The sequence below is a fragment of the Sarcophilus harrisii genome, chromosome 1 (assembly GCF_902635505.1).
Source record: "Sarcophilus harrisii chromosome 1, mSarHar1.11, whole genome shotgun sequence".
Classification (NCBI taxonomy): domain Eukaryota; kingdom Metazoa; phylum Chordata; class Mammalia; order Dasyuromorphia; family Dasyuridae; genus Sarcophilus; species Sarcophilus harrisii.
In genome coordinates this window covers 98,675,351-98,701,008 of record NC_045426.1, presented here as the reverse complement: position 1 = coordinate 98,701,008, position 25,658 = coordinate 98,675,351, and the positions used below count along the sequence as shown (strand labels likewise).

The 25,658-nt window shown below is 32.9% G+C and overlaps 1 long non-coding RNA gene across 1 annotated transcript in view; it reads right to left on the bottom strand.

The window, feature by feature from the left end:
- Positions 1-9,864: 9,864 nt before the first annotated feature.
- LOC116420492 overlaps positions 9,865-25,658 on the bottom strand; it is a 49,461-nt gene continuing 33,667 nt past the window's right edge. The window contains exon 3 of the long non-coding RNA XR_004230832.1: positions 9,865-10,245. This is a non-coding gene — a long non-coding RNA (uncharacterized LOC116420492). The remainder of the gene's footprint in view (positions 10,246-25,658) is intronic.

Sequence of the window (25,658 nt, the reverse complement as noted above, 5' to 3'; positions counted from 1 at the left end):
AGAACCAATAGGGAGGTCCTGGAGTTGTTTAAGGAGGAAAGCAACATGAGCAACATATCTGTGTTTAAGCAAAAGGATTTTAGCAGCAATGTGTATAGATAATAGACTAGAGTGAAAAGAAAGAGACTAGAGACAGGGAGATCAATTAGTAGAATATTTAAATAATATAGGAAGAAGTCATGGTAACTTAAACTGAGATGATGTTTTTGTGAATAGACAAAAAGGTGAGATGCCAGAAACGTATGATTTAGTAACTGATTAAATGTGTGGGGAGAGGAAAAAGGGAGCTGAAGGTGACACTGAAGTTTGAAACCTGAGAGACTAGAAAGAAGATAATAGCTTTGTCAGAAATAGAAGAGTCTGGAAGAGAGGACATGGGTAAGAAAGATTGTGAGTTTAGTTCTGTATGTATTAATTTTTTTCCAAAAATAATAAGAATGTATTGTACCTCTGTGGTAAGCATATTTATGCTTTCATTCAAGTCCTTAATAAAAATATTGAATAATCCCTTGCAATACACATAGTCCAGGGCAAGTACATCACATACTTCCTTGACACTGACATTGATTGATCAACTCCTGGATCCTGATATACAATGAATTCTGAGGTTACCTAACTTTCTAATCCATATCTCTAGTTTATTCTTAGGGTTAGCATGAGAAACTTAATTTAATGCTTTGTTGGAATCTAGATAGACTTTTTAATCCACTAGTTGAATTGACTCATCACAAAAAGAAATATAAATGTAAGACTTTTCCTTAATGAATACATATTGAATTGTTTGTCCTTTATGATCACAAATGGTGTCTAGTATTTACTTAAACTTGATGCTTCAAAAATGTTCATAGAACAAGATGAAATCCTGTTTTATGTTCTTGGACCAAATATTTGAAGAGTTCTAATGTTTTTCAACATTTAAAAGCATCTTTTCACCATCAAACTTAAAATGTATGACTTATTTTGTAATCAGTCAATGTAAGAGTGATAACACCATCACTTACATTTCTGATTTTGAATCTTGGAATCAGGAGTGTTGCTGCAGCATGAATTGGCTAACAACAAAATTCTAACACTTTCTTAACAGTTGTTTACTTTAGGTTTTTTGTATTTGTAGGCAGAAGCATAATTAGGTACTCAGAACCAGAAGTTTTTAGCTGGGATATTTCTTGCTCTAAAAAATTAGTATACTCTCTCATTCAGGCCCAGTGGCTGCTAATAAAATCTGGTTAGAACCATGAGAGATCTTTAGTCGAAGATATTAGTGTCAACATACATATAATTTCTCATATTTCAAGTCTTCAAATACTGCAGTGGTTTGAATTGAAATTTGATTTTTCAGTAAACTCACAGGATATTATCACTCCACATTGAGTTTACAAGAATTTTCAGCATTACAAATTTGCATTCTTCATAACATATTTCTCTTCTTTTCTTTTTTCGCCTAGTTTAGCAATGCCATTAAGAATCAAATTTCAATTGACAAAAACTATGTAAGATTAGAATAATGAATATTGGAGGGATTGTAGTAAGATAAGCACATTACTAATATACAGTTGTTAGAACTGGGCATTAATCCAACCATTTTATAAGTTAAAATTTTAAATTGTGATAAGAAAGTAACAAAAATATCCATATCTTTTCGCTCAGAAATTTCATTTCTAGTAATATATGCAAAAATTCAGTGACAAAAGAAAAGTGTCATATGAACCAATATATTTGTGGCAGTAATTTTTGTAGTAGCAATGAACTAGGAACAAAGTAAAACCACATCAACTAGTCATTCCCTAGACAAGTTGTTGCAGAGCAACTAGGTGTTGCAGTGGACAGAATACAGGTCTAGAGTTAGTAAAACTCATCTTCATGAATTCAAATCTGTCTTCAAACACTTACTAGCTGTATCACTCTGGGCAAGTCATTTAACTTTGTCTGACATAGTTTCCTCATCTATAAAATTAAGCAGAGAAGGAAATGGCAAACTACTTCACTATCTTTACCAAGAAAACCACAAAAAAGTCATGAAGAGTCAAACATTACTGAAAAAGGACTAAACAAACAATTTTTTGTATACGAATGCAATGGATTGTAATGGCATACTATTTCAGTCTAAAAATGATGAATATGAAGAATATATGAGAGAAACAAAAGCAGAACCCGAAAATCTGTGTGTACATGTATATTAAAACAGAATTCAAAATTTAACCCTAAAGAAGAGTTATGGAATATTCCTTCTCTCCCTTCTTTGCAGAGGTTGAAAACTATGGGTATAAAACCTTGTGTATAATGTCATAATTGATGTGTGGTTGGCTTTCTTCAATTTTATTATTTTACTCTTTTTAAAATTCTTTGTTAAAAGAAATATATCTCTCATCAAGAAAAAGCTGAAGGATATATTAGGAAATAAAGATGATATTTTTTAAAGTTAGCAATATTTTAATAATGGGTTATTCAAACTACTTACAAGAGTCTTTGTGAAAAAAATGCTCTGCAATCCTTAGAATACTACATACCTACAAGTTTTTATGATAAAATTTATTTAATTGCAGTCATAAATGGCTATGTAGTCATCATGGCTTCCAGATCATGAATTAAAAAATAAAAATAACAACTGCAGCAGTAATAACTCCTCCTCCTCCTTCTTTTCCTCCTCCTCTTAATTCTCCTCCATCTCCTTCTCCTCCTCTTGCTCCTCCTCCTCCTCCTCCTCCTCCTCCTCCTCCTCCTTTTTCTTCTTCTACTAATACTAGTACTACCATCACCATGACTACCACCACCAATACTAGAATTATTACTATTACTACTGTTGTTGCTACCACTCTTTCTATATATTTTGTAATATTCCTTTTCTATTAAAGAATACAACAGAGCACAGCTTGAATCTAAAAATTATTTTCCGTACACTAAAAATATTTAATAGAGCAGACATATAATTCTAACCTAGTTCTCTCTCTCTCTCTGTCTCTCTCTCTGTCTCTCTCTCTGTCTCTCTCTCTCTCTCTCTCTCTCTCTCTCTCAGAAAAGGGTAGCTGATATCTGACTCCAATAATCTGTTTCCTCTCCTAATAGTAATTGATCTCCTTTGAAGACTTGGAGAAGGGAAAAAGAGGGGGATACTATAGAGAAATCTATTCTTGTCTCCCTACAAGCTATATTTAGAGACTCATGGAGACGCATATAACCTATATAGTAAAAACACACCATGTCCATAGGCCTCTATACCTACAATCAGCAATTAATAAATATATATTGGTTTGAATAATATATGTCAATTCTGCTATCCACACATGAGGTCATTCATATTTTAGTGCTATAAAATATAGGGCTTCATGCAGTCTGTCTTGCATAAATTCTATAACCTAATCATATCCTTATAGTAAAAAAATGCAACTATTAAATTCTGTGCCAGGAAAGTTTCATAAATTGCCTTATAATTTTAAATTTATTTTTATTTTTAATAAATATGAACATTTATAAATAAAAGGCCAGAAAATAGGAATTGTGTAGCTTGTTTTATTTTAATATATTAAATATTATTTAAATATCTCTAATAATATTAAATATAGCATGGTAGTAAGTAACAACATTGACATACTTGCCTACATCCCCTACTGACCTTTTTTCTGAGCATTTATTTTTGTGTTTATTAAAGTCTTTTGATTTTTTTACATCATCAGAATTTTCCCCAATTTTCTGCTTTCTCTTTTTCCAGGCCATTTCATATAATCAATAATATTTTTTTGAAGACTAGATAAATAATAGTACCAAAACAAGCAATTAAAAATAGGAAGAAAAATTCAGCAAACCAGTCAATATATTGAAATAATTTTTAAAGTATGATATGTAACAGTTACAAACTTCTACCTCCATATAGATGGGGGCATGCCAGTATCCTCTCATTTTAAGTTATTCTTTTGAGTCATTCTTGCTCTGTATAAATTTTGCAACATCTGTATATTTTTAAACTGTTTGACAGTCTTATCTTTATTCTTGTTTTATTTTCACTCTTCCTCAGTTCCCTCCCCAATTTTGCTCCTCATCTCCAATAAATCCCTCTCTTGTAACAAAAATATAATCAAGAAAAACTCTGGATAAGTATTTTTATTTTTTTAGGTATCCTCTTATCTACAATTCAGTTGGTGAGTGTCTGGCATTCACTTGATTGCAATATATGGTTACCAAAGGCTGACTGGTCAGGATTTGATATTTACCATACAAAAATAATAGTAAGAGAAGAGAAGACTTCTGGGGAGACAATGATCTACGTGCTCCTCCTTCAGTAGCTCTGTTTACTTATAACCCTATGGAGCATATATGCATATTTATATTTATATACATATATAATGTTTTATATGTTACATATTCATATATATTAGCATATGCTAGCAGGATAATAAAAAATATACTTTGATGTACTTTTATACACACATATATAGGTAGCTATATAATATGTGAAATATCATTAGGATATGTATATATGTATTTGTGTATATATATGTGCATATGTATATATTTGTGTATATAAAGATGTACACAGACATCTTCAGCATTCTTCCTTCATCAGAGGACATTTCTGACCATCCTGCTAGCATTTGGAAATGAATCCTTTATTTGACAGTACTTGCAAATCATATTTTTGTTTTCCCAAAGTAACTGACAGCATACAAATGCTTCCATATGGTGGAAGCTACTTTCACAATTTTGCTGAGTGGGAGAGAAGGGGATAAGTGTATGTTAGCCCCAGGTTTGAATAGCATGCTCAAATTGTTAAGTTTGTTCATTTAGTAATGGGATCCTCTGCAGTTTTGCAGACTTTATCCTATAGTCAGGATCAGACAGGTCCCTGTGTCCCAAAATTCAGGTATTAATTGTGCTTATGAAATATGTGAATACATTTAAGATGAGTAGTTACATATTTTTAACTCAAATCAACTTAAATGATTATTGTTGCTGTGGTTGCTGTTTCTTAATGGAGCATCCAATTGCCTTGCACCTAGTGTATTTTTAATGCTTGTATCTTTAATTGAATTGTATTGGCTGATTTCAGATGCTTTGCAATTCTCATAGTCACAGGGATAGGAAGACCCATGTTCCAACTTTAATCCTTTGAGATACCTTCTGACTCTTTTTTGTCTTCAGTTTTTGGGACAAGCAGAGTGTAAACTCCTAATTTCTGTAATTTCTTCAAAAAAATGAATTTTATTGACTCCCTTCACTCTTCTCTCCATCTTCTGAACATACTTAGGAGAGAAACGTGCTTCCCATCGTTGGATGTATTCCTGCCAAAATTCTCATGAAGTAATTAAAGAAATAGTTTGTGAGCACTCGGGAAAGAATGTTTACTATGAAGCAGCATGGATTACCTAAGAGACAATAATGCCAAATTGACCTCGCTCTCTTTTTTTTTTTTTTCTTTTTGATATGGTGTGTTAAATTGGCAGATCAAGAGTCATAGAAATAGTATATTTTGATTTCATCCAGGCTTTTCACAAATATTCTTCAGACATTTCACAGAATTTTGAAGTTGGAAAGGACTACACTAGCCAACTAATTTAATCTATACTTTAAAGATAATCTGTTCTGCAATATATCTGACAAGTAGCCATAAATGCTATCCTCCAGATAAACTGAAAATAATGAGAGCAGGGATGGCCATTTGCCTCTTTTTGTATCTCTAATGCTTAGCTTGGTGCATGGAAGGGACTTTATAAAAGTTATCAGTTGATTGCAAGATTGATTACAAGTCCGACCTGTGTAAAAACTCCTGTGTCCCTTATCAGCTTCCTTAATGAGTAGCCTTCAATTTCCATGTGAAAATTTTCCATGAAGAGGCAGAATTTTCTACCTTCTAAAACAGTCCACTTTCAGTTAGCTTTAGTAGTGATGATAATTTCTTTGTTTCAAGCTAAAATCTACTTCTCTGAAATTTCTACCCATTTCTCCCATGCTTCCTTTCTCTATATAATGCAAACATAATTCCTCTTTCTTTCACTGAAATGAGTCTTTCTGTGCCTGAAGATAGCTGTCATTCTGACTCCTGATTTTTTTCTCCATTCTTTTATTTATTTATCAGACATATGCACAAGACATTGTGTGCTAAGAGGTTAGAGATATAAAAATAAATCACAACATAGTCTTTGAATTCAAGGAGTTTGAATTCTTCTGAGGTTTAGGAGTTAGAGTGGGGAGATGATGAAATAGAAGTAGTCTACATAATCTGTTCTTTCTAGAAGTATACTTGTAAAAAGATGTAAGACCAGAGACATCATGGCATAGCAAACACACACACACACACACACACACACACACAAATAAATAAACAATATATGACTTGGAATCTGAAAAACTGAGTTCAAATTCTGCCTTTTTTACTTATTAACTTAGAACTCAGCACTTTCAGTGGTATGATTTTGGTCAAATTACTTAATCTCTCTTGGCTTGAATTTCCTTATCTATAAAATCAGGGGGATGGATAATAAAACTTCTAAGGTCCTTTTCACTTACAAATCTATGATCTGATGAGAGTTTTAGGTGATGAATTGTAGAGATAGCATATTTACCATATTTTTCTTTAAAAACTACAATTATTATCTTTTTTGTTTTTATATCACTAATTTTTTAGGTTTTAACAAAGAGAAACAATTAAATAAAATTATCCATTTATAACACCTCAACTGGACACACTCATACACAGATACACATGTTTGGGAATGTTCCATATTATAGCACTCTAAGTAGTCCCTTATATCCTTGCCATGAATAGGGAGATATGTTTCTTTACCTGTTCTCTGGAAACGTCTTTGTTTTGTGCATTACTTAAATTTTGACTTTCTTTAGTGATTTGTTCATCTACATTGTAACAGTTTAGGTACTGTATATTGTTCTCTTAGTTCTGCTTATTTCACTGGAAATCAGTTCATAAAAATTATCTGTTTTTCTAATATTGGTCATTTATTGTCCAACAACATTTCATCATATTCACAAACCATAGCTTTTTCATTGATTTAAAAATGAGTAATCCCTTTGTTTTCTGCTCCTTACTACTATAAAGTGTTTTCTTAAAAATATTTTGGTATATGTTAGACTTTTTTTTAATCATCCTTGATGTATATGCCAAGTAATGCTATCTCTGAGTCAAAGATGTAGAATTTGTATAGTTTTAGTTTAGATAGTTTAGTTAGATAGTTTTAATACCTGAGAAAGATTGACCCAATTCAATGCTCCACCAATGATATACTACTCTGCCTATTTTCTCAAAGACCCTCAGATATTACTGTTATCTTTTTTCTTTGTGGTAATTTTTAATAATTTGTAAGGTGTGTGGTAAAACCGCAGTCACTGAAATTTATGTGTCTTTTGTAAAAGATTTGGAACATGTCTTCAATTAGGCATTAATAATTTGCATTTCTTCTTTGAAAACTATTCATATCCTGTTATCATTTACTTGTGGGGAAGAAAAGACATTGGTTTTAGTGATACATATTTGTACCAATTACCTATATAGTTCAAATCTCAGACTTTAATTGGTACTATTTGGTACAAATATTTTCCCATATTTTTTTCTCCTAATATTATTTTTTCTCCTAATTTATCTTCACTGATGTTATATTCCTTCAAAAGCTTTGAAATTTTGGGGGCTTAAAGTTGTCTATTTTATCTTTTTTATGTTAACCTATAACTCTTGTTTGATTAATAATTTTCTTCCAAGCTATAATTGCAAAGGTATCTGATCTTATTTTTTCCAGATTTTTTAAATGGTCTGAGCTTTAATTCAAGTCATATATATATAGAGAGATATAGATATCTATCTATCTATAGAACCTATATATACATATATACATATATAATTGTGTGTATATGTGTGTGTGTGTGTGTGTGTGTGTGTGTGTGTATAAAACACCAAGAAAATTTGGGTCCAAGGCCATCTCTGGGGTGTGGGAGCCTGGCAAGTTACATAACATCCAAATGCTCAAAAACAACTGCTCCCTTGTGGAGAAGGTGCGGACCTGCTTCAGTCGAGGAAGTTTCTTCATTCTCAGCTTCCTCACATCAATGAAATCATGAGTCCTTTCCCTGTCCTATCTGCTTCCCCTAGAGACAAAATTAAATAAATCTAATCCCTTTTTAAATGCCCCCAAACAATGTTTTTTAGTAGCAATTTTTACTAATGGAAAATGTTTAGTTTTGAGTCTTTCAAGGTATTTTCAAACCTTGAAATTCATGTTGATCTACCTCACTATAGTTGAAGAATTATTGGACCATGCCTGTGACTCACGTATTATTGTTATAACAATAGAAAAAGCATAAAGGAATGACATTTTAATCACTTTAGATGCTTCAATGAAAAAGTAAGATTTCAAAAAACCAGTTTTTCGGTATTTTCAAATTCATTATGGGAACCTTACTCCTAGTGTTGGTATTGATGCATGAGGTGCTATATTGTGTGAGATGAAATCAGCTTAAGGACATTAGATTTGCTTTCACATGCTGTGCTCTTTGGCACATTCCATTCACCCTATAGAAGATGACTAACGAGTATTTCACCACTTTTTGCATTTTGACTTGACTGTTGGAGGTTTGTCAGCCAAATTAACAATATAAACAAGTCAAAAACTGCCTTCCTTACCAAGAGAATCATGTTGTAGTCATAAGCATAAGCATTTTTTCCTCTGATTTGGCTCCTTCCCTTTGTAGAATAATAAAAGTTATAATCTAGTCAATTGTCCTTCATGACATGCTATAAAGACATCAATTATAACAAATATATATGTTCACATATATATTGATAAAAATGTACATACATATATACATACTAAATAAACATATACTATGTAATCTTGGGGGAGTACTTAATATTTAAATGTTCTAGGTAATTCTAAGTGGTAGAGAAGATGTTGACCTACATTGGCAGTAATAATTTGCTCTTCTGTGAGTACTATCTACCAATGAAATCCCCTCAAATGTTTATTAAATCTAGTATATAGAAGAAACATATTTTCAAATGACTTGAGAAAGAAGAAGAATGGTTCAGAATTAGTTTGGGGCTTTTTTTTTTAGTGGGAACAGAGTTAATAAGAAATGAAATAAACATTGAAAATGGCATTTCTTGCAATTTTCTTAGAAATTTTTAAGATTTCCAACTATAAAATGTTGGGGGAATCAATGAACAAGACATTGAGATTAATTTTTGAAAATGAAATTTAAGTACATTCTTCTAAAAATATTTTTCTCTATTTACCTTTGCTCTTTGGAGCAAGGCAAAAAACTTCAGAAGTCTGACTGCATATTGGCTATATTGAGAGGCTATGAGTAAGCAAGCCATTTTTCAAATATACACTGATAAAGTATGATCTTCCAAAAGATGTTAAACATGTTTAAAAAAACTTTCTAGAACAATATTTTAGTGTATTTATAATATGTAATATTATTGTAGGTTTTTTTTGCATTTGATCCAATCATTTTATTGATTAGGAGACTGAGAGGGAAGATTGCACAGGCAGCAAATGGCAGGAAATATTTGAATACAGGTTCAAATCTAATTTTTTTTCCCATTCTTCAGCCTCCTCAGCCAGCACTAAAATGAAGTAAAATTCATTTATACTCCTAAATATCTGACATTCAGAAAAAACATATTGGTCTAAGTCAAGACAGGGAATAATTAAAGACAAAAAAAGTGAAAACCATGGCGAACATTTGGCTTGAACATTATGGCGAACACTCCTTTTTCATGAAAGCCTCTCCCTGGAAGTATTAGTCACCTTATAGATCCACTCCTCAAAGACTCATCCAACTTAAGTCCCAACTCTATAGCAATAGTAAGAGAGAATCTGGGGATGTCCTTGTCTCAGAGATCCAACACTCTCATGAGGCAAGAGAAATTCTCCTTTTATTTGTTTTGTGGTTGGTTAAAATGGCTTTAGTTTTATTATATGAGGAACAGTGACACTGGGAACACTGGGGCACATCTGACAAGGCAGGGCCTCGGTTTCGCTTTGACATTTCATCACTCCCAGCAGACATTTATTACTTTGTACACTCCTCTGCCATAAGCATTTTCCTCTAATTATGTGGCATTTCTCTTAGCTTCTACATCCCTTGTTGTCACAAATTTTTTTTTTCCTTTCCACACCCCCTCATGTTTTTCCTGGTTGGTATATTTCATCATACCACACCTTTTTCTTTTGAATTAACTTCAGTGGGCCATATTCTGAATCTGATCTTCACAATATATGTTAATATGATGGCAGATTTCTGTGGAAAAAGAAAAAAAGGGGAAGAATTTCAGTCAAAAATCTTCATCTAATTTACATGACGCTGAACATTTTTTTCTTTATTAAAGCTTTTTATTTTTCAAAATTTATGTGTGATAATTCTTCAACATTATCCCTTGTAAAACCTTGTGTTCCAATTTCCCACCCCCCCCTTCTTACACCTCCTTCCCTAGATGACAAGTAGTCCAATATATGTAAAACATGATAGAAATATATGTTAAATGCAATATATACATACATATTTATACAATTATCTTGCTGCACAAGAAAAATCAAATCAAACCAGAAAAAAAGAAACAAAATAAAATTCAAGCAAACATATATGTAAAATATGATAAAAATATATGTTAAATGCAATATATACATACATATTATACAATTATCTTGCTGCACAAGAAAAATCAAATCAAACCAGAAAAAAAGAAACAAAATAAAATTCAAGCAAACAATAACAATGAAAAAGAGTGAAAATTCTATATTGTGAACCACACTCAGTTCCCACAGTCCTCTGCCTAGGATAACACTGAATATTTTAAGGGTAGAGACTGATTTGTTTTTTTTTTTTTCTTTATTCTAACACACAGAAGACATTTAATAATTGTCTTTATTTAGCAAATTGCAATATGTTCTGCTTTTAGGTTGCAGTTTGAACATATCAATAATGAGAGTATATTTTTGTTCAAGTTTTGGGAGTAGCCTGGCTCACTGTGGTACACTGGGTAGAGTGCTAGACATGGAGTTAAAAAGATTCATCTTCCTGAGTCCAAATCTGGCCTCAGACATGTAGTAGCTATGTGATCCTGGGCAAGTCAATTAACCTGATTTTCCTCAGTATCCTCATCTATAAAATGAATTGGAGAAGGAAATGCCAAACCACAAAAGGATTGTGAACCGTGACAGGACTGAAAAATGACTCAACAACAATTGACTCATGGTAATTTACATTTAATCTCTGAAATCTTTCCTCAGATGTTGAGACATTGTTCCTATGGATAACAGATCATTCTGATTCTAATCTGTATACAGAAGAGGAAAAGCAGGGTTTCCATCTTTTTACCATAGAGATTTATCTGTGGAATAAAACAATCTGGTCTTTTGTTCCTGTAGGCAGAATAAAAACCTAAGAGGGTCTTTTTTTGAGTTTGACAGAGTGATAAACTACATTTGTGGTTGTTTGTTCCCAAAGCTAATTATGATTCTTAATACCACTATGAAATGCTTAGAGCTCCTAATGATGTTAGAAGTATCAATGAGCTTAAGGAAAATTCCTTGAGGGCAGAGCCAGATTTGTTTTGGGAGTGATTTTTGCTTTTTTACCCCCAGAATCCTGCATTGTCCTTGAAACATAGTAAGCCCCTACTTGCTTGATGAATTGAATTGAATTGGTCATATCATTTGTTTTCACATATAGACTAGCCTCCTAAGTATTATTAAAAAAATTAGTCGATAATTTATGCAGCTAACCTGAATTATATTGAGCACAAATCCTTACTTGTCACAGATTCATAACTTACCTTAACTGACAATATTATTTATACTCTCAATCTAAGTACCCCATTATATAAATATACACTTTGGGAAGGTAGAGGACTCTACATTGCCTTTAGATTCTTTTAAGTCATATTATGATGTCATATTGTTCCAGCTCTGGGTCTTGGAAAATGCTATCATAAATAGCTACAGGGGAAGAACAAATGAGTTATAAGTTTGATTATTACTTTCACAATTTAATTGAAGAAGCATTTATTAAGTACCTACTCTCAAGAGCAACAACAACAACATTATGCAAGTATTTCCTTGGTAAATTGATCTTGGAGGAGGAGAAGAAAGGGGAAAAAAGGAAGAGGAGGAAGAGCAGAAGGAGAAGGAGAAAAAGAAGGAGGAAGAAGAGGAGGAGGAGGAGGAAGAGAAGAAAAGAAGAAGAAGAAGAAGAAGAAGAAGAAGAAGAAGAAGAAGAAGAAGAAGAAGAAGAAGAAGAAGAAGAAGGTTTTTATTTTTCAAAACATATGTGTGGATAATTCTTCAATATTATCCTTTGTAAAACCTTGTGTTCCAATTTCCCACCCCCCTTCTTCCACCTCCTTCCCTAGATGGCAAGTAGTCCAATATATGTAAAACATGATAGAAGGAGAAGGAAAGGAGAAGGAGAAGGAGAAGAAGAAGAAAACAACTTCAAAGACTTAGGAGGAGCCAGAAACAGAAAAAAAAAAAAAAAAAGAAAATGATAAACACTGGGTCCAAGTTAAAATCCCTAAGAAATCACCCTAAAGATAATAAAGGGACCAATCTCCTAGGCTGTGGCTAAGTGCCTAAAACAATCAGTTTTATGAGGTGTTACACACTATTCTAAGAAGTGATTATTGGTTTTGTTTTAGTTTTCATTATTGAAGTTAACTACTATTAGTGACTAAAAGGGAATGAAAGCAACTGTGGAAAAGTTGGGGAGGCGATGAGTATACTATAGGGAGGGAGTAGGGGTAAAATTGTCCACAATTCTGAGCCCCATACAAAACAGGAAATCACAATGACTTCTTTGATAGTTTCTTTTAAATAATTTACCCACCCTGTGAATAAATGTCACACTCTTTCTACAGTCAACAGCTCACCCTGACTCCCTTACCATTGGAGGCACTCCTGCATCTACATTGGGAAAAATGAATTCTACATTTTTATGAGACTGACATAAATTGTTGCTTCCTGTGGGTATATTAATATTTATATAGCTACCTAATGAAGCCCTAAAATATTTGGGCTGTGTCTATACTAAGAGAATCACTAGATTGTAAGCAACTTGATGACTTAAACCACAAGTTACTTATTTTTGTATTCCTTTTAGATCCTACTTCATTGCCCTATGGATCCTGGGTATTCAATTTTTAAAAAGTTTGAATGAATAAATGGATGCATGCATACATTGTTTGTTGAATAGACTGAATGATTCCTTTATTTATTTAGGCATGAAAACACTTTTTGCCCCCTAATACTAAGATACTCTTAACTGTAAAATAGAGCCAAAAAGGAGTAGGGGGAGATGAAAAGTCTTCTTGAATTACTGAGGAAACTAAATATTTAAGACTAAATTAAAAAAAAAAAGTTTTTGCCTTAAATCAATAAATTTCTTTCCCTTTGTATACATGGATATAAGCTCAGTTGTTTTATAAATGAAAAACTTAAGTCAATCAGTCAACAAGTATTTATTAAGTGTTTATTATATGCCAGACATTGTGCTAAATGCTGAAAATACAAATACAAATAAAATGCTTAATTTTTTTTAAAAAATGCAAAGTTTAGCTTTTTCATTCCAGTTTTTCCCTTGAGATGATGAATAGAGAGAAGCACTAAAATTTTACAATAAAATTTCTAAAAAATCTCATATGCAATATTGTTATGAGTAAAGTGTTTTGAAACCTTTAAAAATCCATATAAATGTCACCTATAATTAAAAAATCAGTGTCATCTTCAATGGAGTTCAGATAGATACAATCATTACAATTATTTATGCTATTACTTTAATGTCTAACTTCTTTTTCAGATCAAAGAGATCACTGCCATTTAAAAATATTACAAATCTACCAGTAAGAATACTTCATCCTAGTTACAGATATTAGACATGCTAAAGATAATGGTCTTATGTTCATGAGTACTCTGGAATGAATTCCAAATCAGAATAACATTAGAAGTAGAACTGATAATTTAGTATAAATTAAGTATAAGAGCTTAAAGAACTTGTTTTTAAAAGATTTTGAGCTAGTAAGAATTTTTAAACTATTTACTCCAATAAATCTTTCATTTTATAAAAGAGGAAATTGAAAGTAAATGATTCAACCGAAGTCACACAGAAGCAAAGTTAAGATTGTAACACAGATTCATAACTAATGAGCTGGAAGAAGTAGAAAAGGCCATCTAGTCTAACCACCCTCATGTTACAGATAAAAATATTTAGGCCCAGGAAGGGAGACTTGCCCATTGTCACACAAATGGTTAATTATTGGAGGTAGGATTTAAAACCAGTAAACCAGGTCCTCTGGCTCCTGGACCAATGAACATTAGGAGTGCCATACTCTCTGAATCAGTCTTTCTACTATTGCTACTGGTGTCTAGAATAATCAAATATATTTATTTTTAATATTCTTTTAAAATTCTCAGAGGGGCTTTAAGATGATCTACAGAACATTCTTTTGTCAACTCCAAAGCTTTCTCAATATTTTATCATAGAACTGGGTTTCTTAATAGGTTTTAAAATATACATATATATTCTGATGGATAGCTAGGTGTTCAGTAGAGAGAGTGCCAAGTCTGGAGTTAGGAAGACCTGAGGTAAACTGAGGTTTTCAACTCTTATTAACTGTGTGATAGCAGGTATATCATTTAACCCTGTTGATCTCAGTTTCCCCATCTGTAAAATGAGTTGGAGGAAAAAAAAATGACTCCAGTATCTTTGCCAGGAAAATTCCAAATGCTGTCATAGAAAGTCAGAAATGAATGAACAAGTATTGATATATTTTGATAACTATGTTTCAATATAATTATTTCCCTTATGTATCTTATTTTATACATTTAAAATTATAATTTTGCAGAAAGGTCCATAGCTTCATCAGACTTCCAATAAGATCCAGAATACCAAAAGAGTGAAGTTCCTTAGGTTTAGAATATCCTTGAAAAACCAGCCTATTGTGAGTTTTATCGTGTTTCTGAGAAAATTTATAGCACTCTTAGACTTCAGCTTTTTTGATCTTGTCTACCTTAATTTTCCTTCGCTAGTCCAGCATTCTCCCAGGTCTCAAAGCACTATGATTAAATAGAAAGGGCGTGTATGTGTGTGTGTGTGTGTGTGTGTGTGTGTAAATAAGGACTTTCATTTGCTTCCTCTTCATGACCTGCCTCTACCACAAGTCAGAATAATGTAGGAAGGGGGAAAAAATAACTAACCAAAGCAAGCTACTGAAAAATAAGATGAAATGTATTTTTTTTTCCCTGGTCTTGAGAAAGCCTAATGAATTCAATGTCAATCATACATCAGAGTTTGGGTTTGATTTGATTATTGTCTTAGGGTTCACACATCACTGAACTATAAAAATATTAAATACTTACATAGTGGCTGTCATCCAAAGGGCTCAAAACTATATCACAAATTTTCTAAATTAATGTTAGGTGTCATTTATGATGATCTCTACCATATGTGTCAGCGTGAAGTGGCCCATTTAAGTCAGGTATCATTTAAGATAATGAATGCCAATGATATCTGCTGGAATGGGCCTACTACAGCAGCATAACAAAATATAGGTGGATAAATGATTAAAGTGAGCTTATAAGATTTAGCTATATATGCACAAAAATAAAAGAATGAAGATCCCCAAAAAGAGAAAACAAGGCAAATTTAAAAGGTGGGAGATGAGTGGGAAATGAACCAATATGCCTCTTCATTTTTTCTGTGATAATGTGACTTTCCCAATTCTAATTAAATTTAGAGTGGAAACATCTTGGTGGAATATATTCAAACATTCGGCCACAGGGTATTCTTTATCATCCCTCTGAAAAGACCTCTCAATTTCAGTAATACATTGTTTTAGTTGGCATCTGGCTATACCCACATAAAGCAATCCACAGGGGTATTTTAACATGTGCATGACACTACTCAGAGTGCATGAGATAAAATCCCTAATGTGGAAGCCTTTGCCAGATAGCAAATGATAAAAAACATCTGGCCTGTAGGATTGAGCACACTTACCACAATTTAAAATATACTTAAGCTTTGATGGAGAGTTCTTGAATAGGGAGGGCTTGCAGAGGAGGCTTTTCAAAGATTCTGGGATGGGGGATGACTAAAAAGTTTTCTACTTTTTTCTTTCTCTTGTTTGCTTAGATTTTTTAACAGGTATGATCTAAATAAATACTTTTAAGACCCAAAGAGGATCTGGGAGCTTTACTGAAATCCCAGATTGAGGAAGTAATGGTAGAGGGGGGAAAAAGGCAGGACATATTTCATTGCATCCTCATTTCTCTTGCCCTGAACACTAAACTCTGTCTATTACTGCCAAGATGCTGGGTAGCACCAGAAGGGAAGGGAAGAGGAAGGAAGTTTGCCCCTGCTACAACTGGAGTCTATCTGTGATTTTCATTCCCATAGTTAATCTAGGCTCTTTCTGCTCCCTTGAATTCTTGTGATTTCAGGTATTGATTTCTTCTGTTAATGAAAGAAAGATCTCTATAGAGATCTGTACTTAATCTGATGAGGGACCAGAAACAGAAGGGATTGGAAAGGTCTTTATAAGCATCTAGGGTAGCTCAGTGGTACAGGCAGAACCTGGTCTAGGACTGGGTTTTTATTTTTTCACTCTGTGTCATTAACCCACAGAAAAGCAAATGTTGGTATTTCTTTGAAGGCACTTTGCAGGATTTGACTTGGGAGGTATATGCTATAAAAGGGTAATAAAGATGAAAATCAGGGAGTTCTGTCAAAATACAAAATACTCATCTGGTTACAGGCATACATTGCTTAAAGTCATCCTGACCAAGATCACTTGGCAAAAACATCACTGCTAATTATGAACAAACTGCCATAAAGTTGTGAAACATCCTTTACCCAAGCACCCATTTAGAATATTTTTGTAACATTAATCCTGTAGAACCAACCACTCATTCTGACACTGTTTTACCTAAATTTGTGAAAGACTGTCAATGTAGTGGCAATAGGGCAATAGAAAGTCTCAGTTCCTAGGTTAGTAGTTTCTTCTCTGCCACCATTATCCCCATCCACTGGCATATGTTATAGAATCTTGGGAAATTTACTCAATAGAATGGATGAATGAAATTAAGGCAGCAATATAATGTGAATGTATTCATTCATGTCCCCATTTTATGATAATGCTGCCTACTACTGGTTCTTTCAATTAATACAATTAGGCACTTATTGTCTGTTTTAAGATTTATGTTTCCATTTCTATCCAGATAATTGGTTCATCACACCAATTTTTGGCTTCCAGGTAGACTGTTTATGGTCTTGAGGAATCCAGTCTATAAAGTGGAATGTTCAATGAAATATTTTTTCCTTTCACAAGAATTCAATATAATCCTCTAATACAGGTCTCTGATAATGATTCACAAGGAGCTTTAGGATCAGAGGGTATTTTAGAGCTCATCTAGTTCAAATCTTGCCTAAACTAAAATCTTTTCCATAACACATGAATAAGTGATCACTTAATCCTATGCTTCAAGATCTCTAGTGAAGTACAGGTTGGGATTGGGGGTAAGGATGGAGGATAGAGGAGGAAATCCACTATCTCTCAAGAGGGCCTATTTTATTTTGGGGTAGTTCTAATTGCTGAGACTTTTTTTTCAATACACGGAGCTGAAATCTGCCTCTTGTAAACTTTTATCCAACACTCCTGGTTCTGACCTTAAATATGAAGCAGAAAAGCCCAATCTATCTTCAACATATTTCAAATATTTGAAGAAAGCTATCATAGAGTTTCCTTTCCCTGCTCTTCTTACATTCCAAGTTTTGGTTTTCTCAGGTTGAATGTATTGTTTCTTTGAATTAATATACTTGTAACCTTATTTCAAGACCAGATTCTCTTCTCCAACCTTCTCTAGTTTATCGATACATAATAACAGTTATATGACACATTAAAATAAAAAAAAACCTTTACAAATATTATCTCATTTCATTCTTACAACAACCTTAGGAGGTATGTTTTGTTATTTCACAATTTTACACATGAGGAAACTGAGACAGACAGCTTGACCTACATGCCATTTACATATCTGGTAGGTACTAGAAGCCACATTTAAAATCAGGTCTTCCTGACTCTAGGTTCAGCTTTCTATTTACTGTACTATATAGCTACCCCTAAAATATGATACAGAACTGAAAATACTATGGATTTGATCTTATCATTTGAGAACAATAATACTATCAACTATCCAATTTTATTTAGCCTCTTATTAGTTGTTTGTTTGTTTTTTCCTTTTGCTGTCAAATGACATTGTTAATTGAGGTTGAGTTTGTGCAGATCTTTGCCAGTCACTGCTGCCTAGTTCTCCCTGTCATCTTATATTTATTATGTCCCTTTGTTGTTCTGTCATTTTCAATGTGTCTGATTTTTCATGACCCCATTTGGAGTTTTCTTGGCAAAAATACTGGAGTGGTTTGCTATTTAATAATCCAGCACATTTTACAGATCAGGAAACTGAGGCAAACAGGGTTAAGCGACTTACTCAAGTTCACATTGCTAATAAATATGTGAGACCATATTTAAGCTCAAGAAGATGAGTTTTCCTGACTCTAGGCATGACATTATCCACTTCACCACCTAGCTGCCCCAGTCATGCCATCATTTCTATAATATCAAAGCACTTCTAAGTATTTTGAAAAGCAGGTGCTCTGTATATTCTGAGTGTCAAGGAAAATGTACAAAGATTTTATGTTGTTGCAGATTTTGTTGCAAGTGAAGGTTGCAAGTGAAGAACCCTAATGGGGTTCCATTAAGGTGGGAAGAATGGGATAAGCTGGCATAAGAACATTTGATCTAGACTGGATCCAGGGGAAAGGGAATAAGCATTTATATACTACCTGCAATATACCAGACTTTACAAGTATCTCATTGGATTCTCATAAAAACTTTAAGAAGCAAGTGCTGTTATTATTACTATTTTACAGTTGAGGAAACTGAGGCAGACAAAAGTTAAATACACAGGGCCTAGGCTATGCAACTAGTAACTGTTTTGAGGTAGAATTTGAACTCAGGTCTTCCTCATTCTGGCATTCTATCCACTGAACCAAGTAGCCATCAAAAGGCATAGCTTTCTCTTTGCTCATTCCCTCTATTGCAAATGCTATCTGGGTTCTAAACCAGAAAAAGCCAAAACCTTGGACTAACACTATGACCTATAAATTCCTCATTATTACAACCAATAAAACTCAAATGGAGACCAACACAGGAGTCCTATTATACTGGTGCTGACAATAACTACTCCTTCCAGGTTCTTGTACCTTTATACATGCAGTTCTATCCCACGCTCCAGGGCCACACCTAAAGTCTGCTCTAATCCATATTGTTTTGTCTAATACCCCAAACAGCCTGGTTGGCTCTAGCCCTGGAAAAAGTACTTGGGAAATCAGTCTCCAAATGATCAACATATTCTCTGCAATTCCAATTTTGTAGGATGTTTAAGAATATTCTCTCTCTTGTATGATGTGCTTTCTAAGGACTTTTCTGCCTCAACCTCTTTTCCATGATAAAACAAAGAAAGGAAATTGAAAGGATATGATCACAGAAGGTAATGGAGTAGAAGGGGATATTCTTGAGACTGGTATGTCAAAGGTCAGAGCAAAATTATTTTATGGAACATTTGAAATCAGACAAAGCACTAATCCTGCATGTGGACTAGAATTTCTATCTTCAGTCAGCAGCTGCTCTGGAGTTTGTAATGAAGGTGATACAAAGAATGGACATTTCCAAATCTTTTTTACAACTTGTAAACTAAGCGAACAATAGTGCAATGAGCAAAATATCATGCCAATTAATCAGCCTGCTATGTACTTAAGCAACTAGATGATTTAGTGGATAGAGAGCTGGATATAAAGTCAGGAAGAACTGAGTTCAAATACTGTCTCCAACATTTATTAACTGTGTGAACTTTAGCAAGTCACTTAACCTCAGTTTACCTTAATCTACTTGGAAAGGAAAGGACTTCAGTATTTTTTGTAAAGAAAACCTCATGGACAGTGTTGATAGGTATAGTACACAATTCCACAGGGTCATAAAGAATAACACACAGATGAACAACCAAACAATAACAATATGTTGGGGCATCATGTTCCCCCTCCTACTCCTTTTACTAAAAGATATCTTGTGCCTCCTTATCACCTCCAGGACCAAGTATTGAACCAAGTTTGGAAGCCTTTATACCTTGATCTTTTCCCAATTTTGCAATCTTTCCCATACTCCAGGTACCCTCTGATTCTAGAGTACTGTAAAGTTCTATAGTACTATAATACTATTTGCCCAGGGTATCTGGCTTCTCTGTGCATAATCTAGAATATATTTCCTTACAACAAGATTCGTAAATGATGGTTAAATGTAACTGAAATAAAACTATTAGAATCATGCTTCAGGTATAGTATATATAGTGGCTGAGTGTTATTTTCTGTGGAAAAAAGTAACTTCCATTCCAGAAAACCAACTTAGAAATGAACCTTTGGAAAACAATCCCTGTGTAGGTTGGGACTGTTCATCTTTGAGTACTGATATATGATGCATGGAATCAGACTTTTTTTTTAGAAAGACAATTGAAAGATGGAACATAAAATGTAAAATAAACATTATTTTTAATATTACAGATGTGAACTGAATAACATTTTATTTCAGTTATATAATATTTTGCTTTATTTTCAATGTGACACCTTTGTCTTATGATTTCCCTTTAGCAATTAATATGTACTTCTTAGCTTTTTAAATTTTCATGACACACCTAGGAAAGGCCTTGTTGTTACTGGAAATTACTAGGGATTGCTTCTAGAGAGGGTATGGTTTAGATTTTTGGAATATGACATATGGGAGAAAGTAATCTCTACACTTTCTCCACTGGGAATCAATTCAACTCCTCTGTTTTCCTTCATCATTTCTATCAAGGCAGATGATTCTCAAATTAGAATCTCCACCCCTAGCTCCAGTCTGGTATTTAGTCCAATTATTTGCTTGATATCTCCATCTTCAGGTGCCATTTATATCTTAAATGACATCATGTTCCTTTCCACTTTTCTCCTGGTTTAGGTTCCTTGCTCTTATTGCTGATACCACCATTTTCTCAGTCAGTCAGGATCAAAACCCAAATCATCTTTCATTCTATTCCATTATTCACTTCTACTTTCCAATACAACTCCAGTCCAATCATTTGGAAATGTCTTGTTAATTTTACCTTTCTAACACCCCTTGGTACCACTCCCTCCTCTCCACTCCCATTGCCACCACCTTATTTCAGGACTTTATCACCTCTCATCTGTACTATTTATTATATAAACTTTCTAATTGGTCTGCCTTCCACCTGTCTGTACACTTTCTACTTTATTTTTCTACTATTGCTATATAATCTCCTTAATATTTCCCTGTCATCATATCTTGAGAATTCATCTATTCAAAAACCTTCCTTGATTCCTGACTGGCTATAGAATAAAGTAAAAACTCCTTATACAAGGAAACTAGTTTCAATTTTACTTTCCAATTTTGTCTTCGTATATTCACTTACCATATGCTGCAACCAAATTGCAACTCTTTTGTGCATGTATTCATCTTTTCTATAATTTCTATGCTTCTCCTCAGATTGAATTTTTTAATTTGTGCACATTACAATCTGCTTTCAACTTTGGTGCCATTTCTTCCATGACTTCTTCCTTAATTTTCCCATATGAAATTCACTCTCCCCCCAAATTAAGCTTATACTGGAGAGATGCCATGCTGAATAATGCGCTAAACTTGACATTGAGAGATCTATATTTAAATCCTGTCTTAGACATGTGAACAAGTCATTTAATTTCTCTGTTCCATCATCTGTAAAAGGAGTGTGGGGGGGAGGGTTTAATATTTTCTATTGAATCTGTTTTATAGAGTAGTTCTAGTACTCAAAAGAAATAATATGTGAAGTATTATACCAACCCCAGATGTCATCTCTTCCAATGAAGCATATTTATGTCATGCTAGATAGTGGAAAGTAGAGTTTACTTTTTAAGGGAAAACTTGTGTCTTTCTTTATCTTTCCCCCTTCCATATATAAATATAAAATAATATTTTTATATATGGTATTCCCTGAATAAATGGTTTATTAAATTGAATTAATTTGAATGGATTTCAAGTGAGAAAACCAAGCTTTGAGTCCTTTTTCAATCACTTAATAAACGTGTACCTTTGAACTAGTGACTTAAGTCTTCTAAGTCACCATTTCTTCATCTATAAAATAAAACTAACAATACCTCACTATTTTGTGGTAAGAATCCAATGAGATTATAGGAGGGAATGTAATTTGCAAACTTTGAGCATTATATAACTATAACCTCTTATTGTCTTCATTATTATTTTTATTATCATTCTCCAGCCACACCCTTAGAGCTCATAGCATAAGGTCTGGTAAATTCCATAGAGAAGGAAAGCATTAATGTACAGGTTCAATGATGGTCTATACAGCTATCATTGGAGAACCAACCACATCTGATATTGATCAGATGTATTCTATTAAAACATAGGGGCTGTGATCTGTGTGAGAAGGGAGTGGACACATCTATATTATTAAATTATAGATCCTTAAAATATTCAAATTTTATTTTTATTATTTGACTGAGTTAATAAAGAGAGGAAAAAGGAACAGTGGTCAGAAGTTCTTACTATATAAGAAAGTTCACTTATGGTCAAGAAAAACTTCTAGTGGAAGAAGATAGTCAAACAGAAAGGAGAAAAAATGAAAAGAAATTACACATGGCTACAATACACATAGGGGAAGTGCATATTTTTATGCCATGCTAGTTCAGGTTTTGCAAATGCTAAATAGGAAATCTTTACCTAGAAATTTCATATATATACAAGGTGTTCCCATTTTGTGAAAAATATTTATATTTTTGTTTCTGAAAATATCATAAAAATAGGACTTGTATCTCAACTTCAGGACATGTAACCTATACATTTTGAATATTTCATTATTTTTTCAATCACTCTTAGACTAACAGGGCTACAATTCATCCTCATTCAGATATATTACAATTATTATTATCATTAATGCTCAGGAAGGATTTACAAAATGATTTTAAATATGAAATAATTTTAAAAATTATATTTTAAAACTTCAAATACATTAACAAAAACACAAAGTATTTTGTCAAATCATTTCAAAACACTCTTGTGATCATTATCTGTATAAAGTTTATAGCTTGTTTCATTGTTACCTGGCTTTGACAATCAAAGGCATCAATGCAATTATTCTTATAATTTTATGGTATCTTCTATGCAGTAACATGTATATTTAAAGAATGTTTATTGTGGGAAAAAAGAATAAAAATTGGACAGTGGTAATTCAATTAATTCAAGCCAAAACAACTCATTAAACATCTTAAAATCAACATGTACTACACTGAATTCATCAATTCACTTACAACTCTCCCTCTTCCTAATTTCCTTATTACTTTTGAGAGTACCACTATCCTTCCTGTAACTCAATCTTTCAATCTAGGTAACATTTTTCACTCATATCTCTCTCTGTCTTTCTGTCTCTGTCTCTCTCTCACTTTCTCTGTGTCTGTCTGTCTGTCTGTCTGTCTCTCTCTCTTTTTTCTTTCTCTTTCTCTGTCGCTCTCTCTTTCTCTCTCTCTGTCTCTCTCTCTCTTTCTCTCTATGTCTCTCTCTCTCTCTCTGTCTGTCTCTCTCTCTTCCCCCAAATCCATTTGGTTGCTGGATCCTGTCAATTTTACCTTAGCAATATTTCACCTAAAATCTCCCTTTTCTGAACTTATACTGCCATTATTCTAGTGGAGGGCCATATCACCTCATACTTGGACTACTGCAATAGTTTATCTGTCACAAGTCTGTCCCCACTCTGTCCATTCACTACTTATTCATCAAAATGATCTTACTAAGGCAGGGGTCTAACTATATCATTTGACTTTTACCTATTCAATTAACTCCAGTGGCTTCCTATTTCCTTGATAATCAAATGTAAATTTTTGTTTCTGGCTTTTGAAGCCATTTATCTGCATCTAAAGTATTCTCAAAACTTATTTACTTCCAAATACTCTACAACCCAGTGATACTATCCTTCTTACTGTTCTTCACACAAAACACTTTATATCTACTCAGTGCATTTTCTCTGGCTCTTTCCTCAAGCCTAGAATTCTCTCCAACTCTGAGCTTCCTTGGTTTCTTTCATGTCTTAGTTAAAATCTCAATTTCTATAAAAATCTTTCTCAGTTTTCTTTAATGCTAATGCTTTTCTTCTAAGATTACCTCAAATTTATCTTCTATAAAACTTATTTGTATATTCAAACATTCAATTGTAAACTCTCTGAAAACAGGTATTATTTTTACCTTTCTTTGTATGATTAACACAGCACTTGGCAATAGTAGTATTTAAATGTTTCTTGATGACTTTTAACTCTGCATTTCAATGCCAAATAATTAATATTTTTTTTACAAAGTGGATTTTCCTTGTTTCCATTTCAGAAGAAATACCTTCTATGTACATCAATCAACATTATCATTATATTAAATATGATACTGAGTACTAGGATTGAAGCAATTTCCTGAATCAGTTATCATGTATATAGCTAGACCATTGCTTTGTTAGAAATAAGATTAAAATCAGTAACAAATTAGAAGAGATAATGAAAATGAAAAGATGGGTATGTAGTTGATATAACTTCTACTTGACATATTTAAACAAATTGTAGATGTTGAATTGTTGGAAATGAATAGAAATAAAGACATTAATATAGACTATCATCTCTAAGGAACTTTAATCAATATAAGACAAGTGTTACAAGGAGCCCAGAAACTATCATAAGCATTTTTTCTCCTTAAGAAGAAGAGGAAAGAAATACAATACTAATTTTGAGTATAAAATCATTCAAAAAATCTTTTGAAGGAAGACAGTAATCATGATCATAATAGAAGCATAAACACTTGAGAGAAAAACTAAAATTTTAGAGCTTAGTCTAAGAGAAAAGTAAACCTAAGGCTTTTGAGAATGAAACAGCAAAGAAACAAAAAGATAAAACATAATTTTAAAAACTTGTAAAAAGTATTATAACGTTTTTTTCTTTATTAGTAACAGTGGAACTACTACATTTGGAAATTAATATTGTAGACTTGATATGTTACATTATCAAATGAGATAATATTTGTAAAACATTTAACACAGCCCCTTATTTTAAACTACTTTTGCCTTTTTCTCCCTTCCATACTCCCTTCCATGAAGAAATAGAAACAGCATTCAAAATAACAAAGTGGGGAACAACAGCTAGACTATTCAGGAAAGATTCATATTAAATTTATTATTGCTATTTCACAATTTTAAGACAAATCTGTTTCCTGCCTCTTGCCTAAAAAAAAACAGGAAGTACATGAAATCTTCTCTAGCAAGCTTTAAATTCACTCCTTCACAAGTTTTCCCATCCCTGCACTATCTGACACCTCCTAACACCCACTATTTTTGTTGGTTTGGAATTAATTTGAGATGAGTGTATATCTTTTACTAGTTAGAAAGCTCTCAAATAAATTTCATAATTTTCATGTTTTCAGATAAATTGTGAAAGCCTGGATTTTGGAGTTTAATTTAAATATAATAATGTCTGTGTTTGCTAAAATAATTCATACAAAAATCCAGGTGAGATAGTCTTACCATAAACTATTAAAG